Here is a 10,281-nt window from a genome sequence, read left to right as displayed (position 1 = left end):
GATCCAGACACTTCTGTTCCTGAGTCTGCTGCAGGTCCTCAATTTGATTACCATGTTGAGCACAGGCCTCATGTCCAGAAGCTAGTCCCAAGGCTGCCGAGGTTCCCAGGTCCTGCATCAGCACCTGGCTCCTTTAACATCAATAGCTTCAAGGCAGATAATACGTTCTTCAACAGCTCCAAGAACCCCTATTCAAGGGAAAGGATTTCATCAGATAGGTTCTGGAGCTATCCTCAGCGCAGCTACTATTCATGCATCCTATACAACCAAGGTCGCATCTTCCCGCACAAGCGCCTTGATGTTGAAGCCATTGCTGGTCTGCCCTGTTTAGAGGAAGCGTTGGATTGCTTCAAGCAAGTGGGTCTGCTGCAGTTTGTAACTGATGAAGAGCACTGGAATGAAGAGCTTCTACTGCAATTCTATGCCACCCTCCACATCAAAGGATACAGCAGAGATCCGAAGACTTGGGCCCTGGAGTGGATGACCGGAAATGTCCATCACGAAGCCAATGCATTTGATATCATTGAGCTCACCGGCCTACCCACTCCTGGCGAATTCTTCGAGGAAGGCTGTCCACTACACACTGAAGCTCTTGAGAGCATATTCCAGAGGCCTGAACCGAATATGAGTCAGATGCTCTCCATGATGAAGCCATTGCCCCACGACGCTCCTTATCCAACAGAGTTCTTCGTTGAAGACTTTGAGTACCTGCCCAGAACCATCTATCACATTATCCGGCGGACTCTCTGGCCTATCAAAGGGCACTCTCCAAATGCCAAGATCGAGGGTGCAATGAAGACTCTGATATTTTGTATCCTTCATGGCAAATGCTTCAACGCACAGGACTTCTTCATACGCCAACTTGCTGCATCAGGCTCAGATTTACTTGGTTTGAAGTTCTATGCTCCTTGGGTAATGAGACTGATCAAGCTTCACTCTGCAATCTCATATCAGCCCTCAGCCCGCAACCATCGGATCTTCTTGCCAGATGTGGATACCTCTGCTGAAGCTATATATCCTGAGCCTGCCAAGCAACCTTTGAGTCTTCAGAATGCAGAACACCAAAGCTTCACTCAAAACGTTGAAGGTGTTGAAGCCATCTCCAGGGTGTATCCTTTGGCTGGCACTACACGTGCGCCACACCCTGCTTCAACTGAAGCCACTGACAGTGCCACTGCTTCAAGACCCAAGAAGCGCACTCGTGTTCTCAATGACCGAGAGCTTCTTGTGGCCCTTCATCAAAAGCAGGATAGGCATCATGACTGGTTGAAGAGACAGATGAAAAGCCTCTTGGTGGATGTAAATCGTATCCAAAATCTTGCCACCAAGAATGCTTTCATTACCCATGAAACCTGTCGTCGTACATGGAAAGGGCTATCAATGATATGTACTGAAGCTGAACTTGAAGAGGATGGCTTCACTGAGCGATTCAAGTTTGACACCACACCTCCTAGAAGGGTTGTGATGCGAAGCACTCCATCTCTTGAAGACTCTGAGTTTTCTTCCTCTGCTGCCACAGTCACTGCCAGAATCATTGATGAAGAAGACGATGCTACCTCACCGCCACCTGCTTCAGCACCTCCAAGCTCTTCTGCACCGCCAAACAACGCCAACAACCCTGCTACTTCATCTACTCCTCATGGGAACGAGTAGAGGATCTATGTCTTCAAACCTTTTTGGTCATTACTGACAAAAGGGGGAGAAGCATATGAGATTGATAGTCTTCAAGCGGGTTCATATAGGCGGGTGCCTTATATTTTGCTTCGTGCATACAACTCTCGTTTTTTTGCTACATTTGGTTCTTATGAGTTGTAACACTTAAACCAGATGGTCGTCTGCTACTTGTTTGCCACCCTGTTTTGCGAAGATAAATTCCGCATGTGCGACGATAAATTCCGCACTTATCTCATTCTGCAGACGTCCATTTTCCATTATGCATGTCATTATCTTCATATACTTTCACATGCATGGTGGATTGTCATCATAAGCTGAAGTGGATCTCCACAAGTACAACCTGCCATGTGCATTTGCATTCCAAAAGCAAATTAACTTATATGCACATCTTCAGGGGGAGCCCTTGCAACTTATGAAGACAATTCCTTATCCTTTACAATTTCACAGACTATATTCCCCGTTGAAAACTTCAACTAGTTTGTCATCAATCACCAAAAAGGGGGAGATTGTAAGTGCATCTAGTGCCACGCCTAGTTGGTTTTGGAGTATTGATGACAAAGCTAGTTGAGGGACTAATGTGTTTGTGAGAATTGCAGGATAACACAGGTAGAAGTCCCTCATTGATTCGGTTTTACTACCAGAGATGACCCCTAAAAATGTATGAAGACATTGAAGTCAAAGGTGGTATATGAAGATATTCACATTGAAGACTATGACAAAAGAAGACACGTTATGAAGCCTATGGAGCTCGAAAACTTAGATCTTTCGTAGTTCTTTTTCCTTTGTGTTGAGTCATAGGAACCACCGTACTGTTAAGTGGGGTCCAGGAGAACCAGTCAGAATGACTGAAGTGATGCCTAAACCAAAAACCTATGTCTTCGAGTGAAGACAATGAGAGCGAATCTTGTCCAGAGCCGGACAAGTCAGCTTTGCTTGTAGCCCAAGTAAAGTTGCCATGAGAGTTTGAAATCTGACCGTTGAGACACGTGTCAGTTCCTTAGTGACCCAGGGTCATTTCGGACAAATCAGGTCGGGTTGCCAAGTGGCTATAAATAGCCCACCCCCTACAACCATAAACGGTTGGCTGCTCAGATTTCAGTGCACGGCTTTTGTCGTTTGAGAGCAACCCACCTCGAGCCTTTGAGAGAAAATTCCTAGCGAGGAGAAAATCCCTAACCACCCAGAGCCAGAGAACATTGGGCATCACTTAAGTCTTCTTGTCTGTGTGATCTGAAGACTTATTACACTTGAGGATTGTGCATCCCCAGACGGTTAGGCGTCGCGTTCAGAGCATCCAAGAGACATTGTGGATTGCCAGTGAACGAAGTCTGTGAAGGTTTGGGAGTCTACCTTGAAGACTTACCAGAGTGATTGGGCGAGGACTATGTGACCTTAGCTCAAGGAGAATACGGTGAGGACTTGGTGTCCTGAGCTGCGTGTTCAGGACTGGGTGTCCGGGACTGTGTGTCCTAAGGTTTAATTATCTAGCCGCTCCAACCAGACGTACAGTTGTCACAGCAACTGGAACTGGTCCAACACATCATTGTCTTCAACGAGTCACTGGTTTCATCTTCACTTCCTTTTACTTACTGATCACTCATTGTGAAGTCATTGCGTGCCTGTTCTATCTTTTGTCTTCACAACGTGAGTGTATGATCTGTTTGGCTTCATAGTATCTTCCTACCTGATCCTAATTACACTACAGCTATTTGTCACTATGCTTTCACTCTGTTGATACTTGACCATGGCTTGCCTAGTGTAGTCTAACTTCCGCTGCATAGTAATAGGCATATCTCTACTGTTTGTCTTCATAACTTCCACGTTGTGAAGACTTTCATAAAAATCGCCTATTCACCCCCCCTCTAGTCGATATAACGCACTTTCAGCTGGGGGTGGTGGCGAGGAAGGCGCAACAGCCTTCCTACCTCTCCCGCCGCCACGTCCACCTCTAGCAGCCCTCTTGGGCTTCCCCCGACCTCTCCCGCCCAAAGAAGAAGTACCCGCCGGTGTCGTCATGCTGTCTACCAGCGCTTTCCAAAGGTGAGCACGCCCCGAGGAAGGAGGCTCGAAGCGCTCTCGACACGCGCTCACCATCTTTCAACAGCTGCAATGACAAAGAGTAAAAGAAATTAGTACAACATAAACATAATAAAGTATTTAAGTGTGTATCGTCATCATGAACATAATAAAATATTTAAGTGTGTCGGGGTCGGGGGTGTCGTGTCGGGGTTGGGGTGCTGTGTCGGGGTCGCGGTGTCGGGGTGTCGAGGCGGGGTCGCGGTGTCGTGTCGGGTTCGGGGTGTCGGGGTCAGGGGGTCGGGGCGGCGACCCTCGACCCCTCGACTCATTTTCCCCTTTTCCCCTCGACCCCTCGACACCTCGATCCTTGACCCCTAGACGCTCGACTCCTTTCTAGGTCCTCGACCCCTCGACCCCTTTTCCCATCGACCCCTCGACACCTCGATCCTCGACCCCTAGACCCTCGACTCCTTTTCCCCTCGATCCTCGACCCCTAGACCCTCGACTCCTTTTCCCCTTGATCATCGAGCCCTCGACCACTCGGCGACCCTCTTTTCCCTCAGCGACCCTCTTTTTCTACTTTTCCTACTTCTTTTTTTCATCTTCTACTTCTACTTATTTTTTTCATCTCCACTTCTACTTATTTTTCTTCTTCTTCCTTCTTTTCCTTCTTCCTCTTGTCTTCTTTTTCTTCTTCATTTTCCTTATTTTTCTTCTTCCTCTCGTCTTCTTTTTCTTCTTCAACTAATCAACCTAAATCAACTAAAATCTACTAACCTAAAATCTGCTAACCTAAAATCAACTAAAATCTACTAACCTAAAACCAACTAAAATCTATTAACCTAAAATCAACTAAAATCTATTAACCTAAAAGCATGGCTTGCTACTTTGCTTGGCAGGCTGGCTGGTGTTCCTCTGTTTTCTCTTTGCCACTGCTTTAATTTTCACTTGCCTCTTTTTTGTTTTCATTGTGGGAAATTGCTTCTTGGTTGAATAAACCGAAGAGTATTGTCCATTCATCTAAAATTTGTAAAGAAGGAGACCAACTTCCTGTGTAACCATTATATAGACTAAAAATAGCATTGTCCATATCATCGTGACGAAACAGAGCCAAACAGAGACCTAATCAGCATGGCAAAAAACAAATTGACAGGCTGACCAATTAAACCAAAGGAAGCATGATCCAACTAACAACAAGTCCGCCTGAACACCCACATTCCATAAGCAAATTGACAGCCTGACCAGTGAAAACTTAAGAAGAGTGACCCAACTAACAGCAAATACATGTCTCATCAATGTGCATGCCAGCATCACCATCTACTCATAAAGTGCGTCAAGTTGTTGAATACGCTAAGTCAAAACAAGCTCAACATTTTAGGGGCAAAGAAAGTGGGCATCAAAACCAAACAATGTACTAATAGTAGTAGGAGTACTAACATGAATAGTGGATAGACAGTAGACTTTAGTTCTTCTTTTCTTCTTTTTCTGTTTTCTTTTTTCTTCATCTTCTTTTTTCTATGTTTTCTCCTCCTAGTCCTTTTAGGTCTTCTTTCTTTCTTTTCTTTTCTTGTTCTTGGGCTTATATCTAACTAAGTAAGTAACCTAAAGAAACTAACTAAGTAATTAACCTAAAAACAACTAACTAATTAACCTATGTACAGTTGGGTAAAACAAGTAACTAATTAACCTAAAAAATAACTAAATATAACTAACTAACTAATTAGCGTAAATCAAAAAACAGCAACAAAAAAGACAGAAAAAAGGAAAAAGAAGCCTCACCAGGGGGTGGAGCGGTGGCGGGCGGCCTGAGCAGTGGGGCGCCGAGGCGGCGGGCGGTCGGGGGCGCGGAGCGGAGCACCGGGCGGCGGCGGGCGGCCTGAGCGCCGGGGCGCCGAGGCAACGGGGGGTCGGGGGCGTTGGGGGCGCGGGGCGGTGGTGGTCGAGGGCGTCGGTGGTGGTGGTCGGGGGCAGCGGAGATGGTGGGGGTCGGCGCCGGGGCACGGGGGCAGCGCGGGTGAGGTAAGGGAGAGAGAGAGGGGTGGGGCACGGGGCGACCGTTTTTTAGTTAGGTTTAATTTCTTTGACGTATGCTAGCAGACGGCAAAGAGCGTAGCTAGTGGGGTGGGGCCGGGGGAAACGGTCGTTAGGTTGGCTATTCTCTTTGTCGTCTACTCGCGAACAGCAAAGAAACTTTTCCATCCGCTAGCAGACGGCAAAGAAAGAGGCCGTTAGGTGGTTCTCGTTAGTGGGTCACCCTTCCTCTTTGCCGTCTGCTAGCGGACGGCAAAGCATCTATGCTGTCAGCTAGCAGACGGCAAATAACTGGCTGACGACAAACATGGTCTTTGTCGTCAGTTCTTTCTTTGCCGTCAGCTTTTATGAATATGAGGGCAAAGACCTTCTTTGCCGTCAGCTAGCAGCCGGTAAAGAGCTGGTTGACGGCAAAGATCCTGATTTCAGTAGTGTCTAGCAAATTTCAACGGTGGATATTCCACCAAAGGGCTATGTAGCGATCTTGTAGAACATCTTAAGAGGAAACTAAAATTACTAACTTCTATGTAAGAACGTGATCAAGAGACGAGATGCTTTGATTATTTAGAGGCATACTAAGTTTGCTCTGGTTTGGACAAAAAATTCACTAAGTACCCCACATGCAGGCTCTAGCTAACAATTCGGTCTGGTTTCCTATGTTAAATACTTCAAGGAGATCATGTTTGAATACATGTCAGGCTAAGCTGACGACCCTAAGTTGAGTGTTGCATAGCAGAGTAAGATCAGACATCACCATGATCTAACTATACTCACACTTGAGCTATCATAATGCTCTATTCAGTGGTTTTGATCAAAGAAAGCAATGAAACTCGTTCTGGATCAGATAGAAGATTCTCAAAATATCCCTCTAGCGAGCCCTGGCTGAAAAAATCAAGCTAGCCCTAGATATTTCATGAAAAACTTTGTCTAGATTGATGACATGCCCAACAGACCGCAACACGCCAACTTCTACCAGACAGACTAAGATCACATATCACCAGAATTAGTCTGCCAACTAGGCAACAGATGATACATAACTCTGCCTATCAGGTTGAGGGTCTTTCAGATCCCAAGGATTTCTAAGAATCTTATTTCAGTTACTTTTGATCTCATCATAGGTATGTCGATCGGAGGAAATCAAGCAGTCTGGTCATCATCTCGGAACCATTTGGACAAAAAAAAGGATCAACAACCAAGACCTTGAAGAGCTAGGAGGCTTCTGATGGTGCCATGACCCTCGGGTATAGCTACGGAGGACAAAAGAGGCCCAATGACAGTAGGGTGGCCCAAGCCTGCAACTCAACGTCCGCCGACAATCCGAAGCGCATCACCACCTTGGGGGACAAGACGTAGACTCCTCTCCGTATTAGGCTAGGAAACCATCTGTATACAGCATATATTAACCGATCATGTCCCCCAGACTAGGAAACCAAATGTAGCTTATGATAACTCCTTGGCCGACTCGGGACTTGTAACCTACCTTGTTCACCTATATAAGGCCAGGCAGGGACCCCTCCTCCCTCCATCACACCTGATTCTAGCTGACATTTGAGACTTCAGCCCCTAGATAGTCTTGCGACCGACCCCCTGTAAACGCATACCCTAGTTCTCATACGAGGCTCGATCATCAAGGTAGACAAGTAGGAAGGAGGGTATTACCTCTGTGAGGACCTAAACCTGGGTAAATTGTCTTTGTGTGCACCACCCGGATCTTTGTCACGTAAACTATCCTAGATGGGTATTGACGAGAAAATATCACGTCAGCAAGTGGCGGGGTTTGATCATCGATGGTTGCACCTAGCATGGGGCAGTGCTTACACGCCATGTCCTTGTTGAAGGCATTGTTTGCTCTCCGGGGGTGAAACCACATGACGTGAGTAGTTGGATCTTGCGACGACGGGACTATGAGCGTCTTTTCCGTTCTAGAGGTGTTACTTTCAAAGAACCTTTCTCGTATTTCATGCGGGGTCAACGATGGTGGATAGTTGGGCGCGTCGCTTTTCTTTTGTTTTTCCTTCTCATTAGTTTTGTTTGTTGTGTACACCATGCCTTGACTAAGTTTCAATATTGTGTTATGCAGAGATAGGATATAATTGGTATCATCTTGATATTAATACATTGTCTTTTATCAAGAATAAAACAATTCTCATGAAAAATAGATGGTGATTCAAATAGGAATGTGCGGCATTACAAATGTCTCCTACTTTAGTTAGATGTGCAACATTACCGATGTCCACACCATGGATGGGCACTGACGATGAAGAGGATCTCGGACTCATCTAAGGGTCAATTCTTTCGGGATTTATGGCTGACTATGAAAATAAGTTGTCCTCTCCCCAGATTATTCTACAAGACCAACCTAAATTTTATTTTAGAAGGCTAAAATAAATTTTAGGTTGGTGCTTCTAAATTAAAAAAAAAATTAGGTTGATCTTGCCCTAAAGCTTCAGCGCAGCCATTTCGTGGTGCAAGGATTTCCTGCTATCAATTTAAATCTCCATGTATGCATGCTTTCCCTTGGATACTTTGCTTGACCAAACTGATGTTAAAACCATGACAGTTTCTCCAACAGAAATCAGCCATTGTTTGAGAAGAACATTTCTAACAGCGATGCTTAAGATTTGTGGAATGTACTTTCTGCAACTCTAGGAGTTGTCGGCTGCATTCGATCATAGTTGACTGTCTTTTGTTCCGCTGACATCATTTTGCGGCCGGTACATTTAGCAAGTGATGGATCTGGACATGTGAGTTGTGAGAGCGTCAGCAAAACGATCGCATTTGTCAAAAAATTGCGGCGTCCTTGGGTCCCAGCGAAGACAGGAGAAGGGATGTACCATGTCGAATCAAATCCTAGATTAAACAAATGAATTTGCTGTGAAACGTTTAGCGGAATTTATTCCTGCGCCAACAGGTTGTGCAATATTTGCACAAAATCTTGTTTTTCCAAACACCCGGATGATATGATTCAGTTCTGAAAAATATCGCCTTTGACGGATTTTTCTTCAGTTTGTCTTCCTTTGCCAGAGTAAAGCGACAGTTAAAAGGCACAATAATATTGCAGCATTTGTACCAAAGATGACGGTCACAAATATATGCTCAGAGAATGCCGACATTCTTGTGTAATGGGGGCTCAAAATTCTCCATGCTACACTTTGACCGGTCCAGCCTCTTGCTCGAGATTATAGGCATAATAGCATAGACTCACTTGCCAAAGTTCCCAGTAATGCGTTCATGAAATCCACTAACGTCCTCATAGTACTAGCCATCACTTCTACATTCTAGCATCCTTCAGAAACCTAAGGCTGAGTTCAAGGAGAACAATCGTTACCCCACGAACAGCAAATATATACTTTTTCAGTTAAAAAAAAAGAACACCTCATCTGGACTTGTACTGATCATTTTGCATGAAATGTGAAAATCTGGGATCTAGGTGGATGTAGTATATCACAACCAACAACTAAGTAGCATGCCATCATCATGGCCCACTAAACTATTTAGCGGATTACCCTTACTATAATGGTCATGAACATCAGTCTGCTTCAGAACCCTCAAAAGTTGATAAAAACATCTAGCTATGTGAATAGATGATGCAATACCTACTAGCTATAATTCACCTTTACTTTTCACAAAAATGCTCCCCATATAATTCGTTAAGAGTACTCCTCTGCAGGCATGGCAAGGTATATTCCATGGCAAATAATTGCTTTCTTTTAAAATTTTCATTTCCATTGAGTGGCATGACTCGAGCAAAGATTCTTTATGGCATGGAGAGAGATATGATGCTAATTGGAGATTACATGCAGCCTTAACACTTAAATGATGCAACTACCAAGAGAAACAATAAGGAATGCATAATAAAAAATTCATGTGATTTACCGATTCCACATTCAGTCACAAAAGTGGCACCCTGACTACACAATGCATTGAAGAGCCATCGATTTTTTTAGTATGTTCCCCTGCAATTTAAAGTATAAATGTTAGAAGTTCTGCAGAAGCAAGGTATCCTCTTTCCAATAAAAAGTACTATAGCACATCCTCCTATGCTTTTCTGTGAACATATATATCAGAAATCACAATGACATACCATGTATGTGAAGTTGGACTATGAAGATATATGCACCACAAATTCGTTCGATTCAATATTCAATAGAAGCCATACAAGCACACAACACTTCCAAATACTAACGCAAACACAGTACAAAGTAACTAGTGCTTCGGATATGGTAGCTGCATCTAGAAAAGGTATAAGATATATTCTTATAGATGTGCAGAGATACAAACATATTGCTTGAGTCATTAATTTATAGAAGTACTTGACATTTGATGTCTAAAAATTCAAAGAAACCATGCAGCTTGGCAAATTTTGAGCCGTCAACACAATGATGCTGCTTCCTGACATAGAATATGCCTCCAATCTAACTGTAATATCTTCATCACATCAGGGTACCATAGCAGCCCAGTTATAAACATGCCAAGTTCCCAGAGTCCTCAACACAATTGGTTGCAAGTATACTATTTCATATGAAAATAATAAGGCTAGATATTGGTAGTGCAGAA

This window comes from Triticum urartu, chromosome 2 (genome assembly GCF_003073215.2).
Source record: "Triticum urartu cultivar G1812 chromosome 2, Tu2.1, whole genome shotgun sequence".
Classification (NCBI taxonomy): domain Eukaryota; kingdom Viridiplantae; phylum Streptophyta; class Magnoliopsida; order Poales; family Poaceae; genus Triticum; species Triticum urartu.
This window is presented reverse-complemented; position numbering follows the sequence as displayed.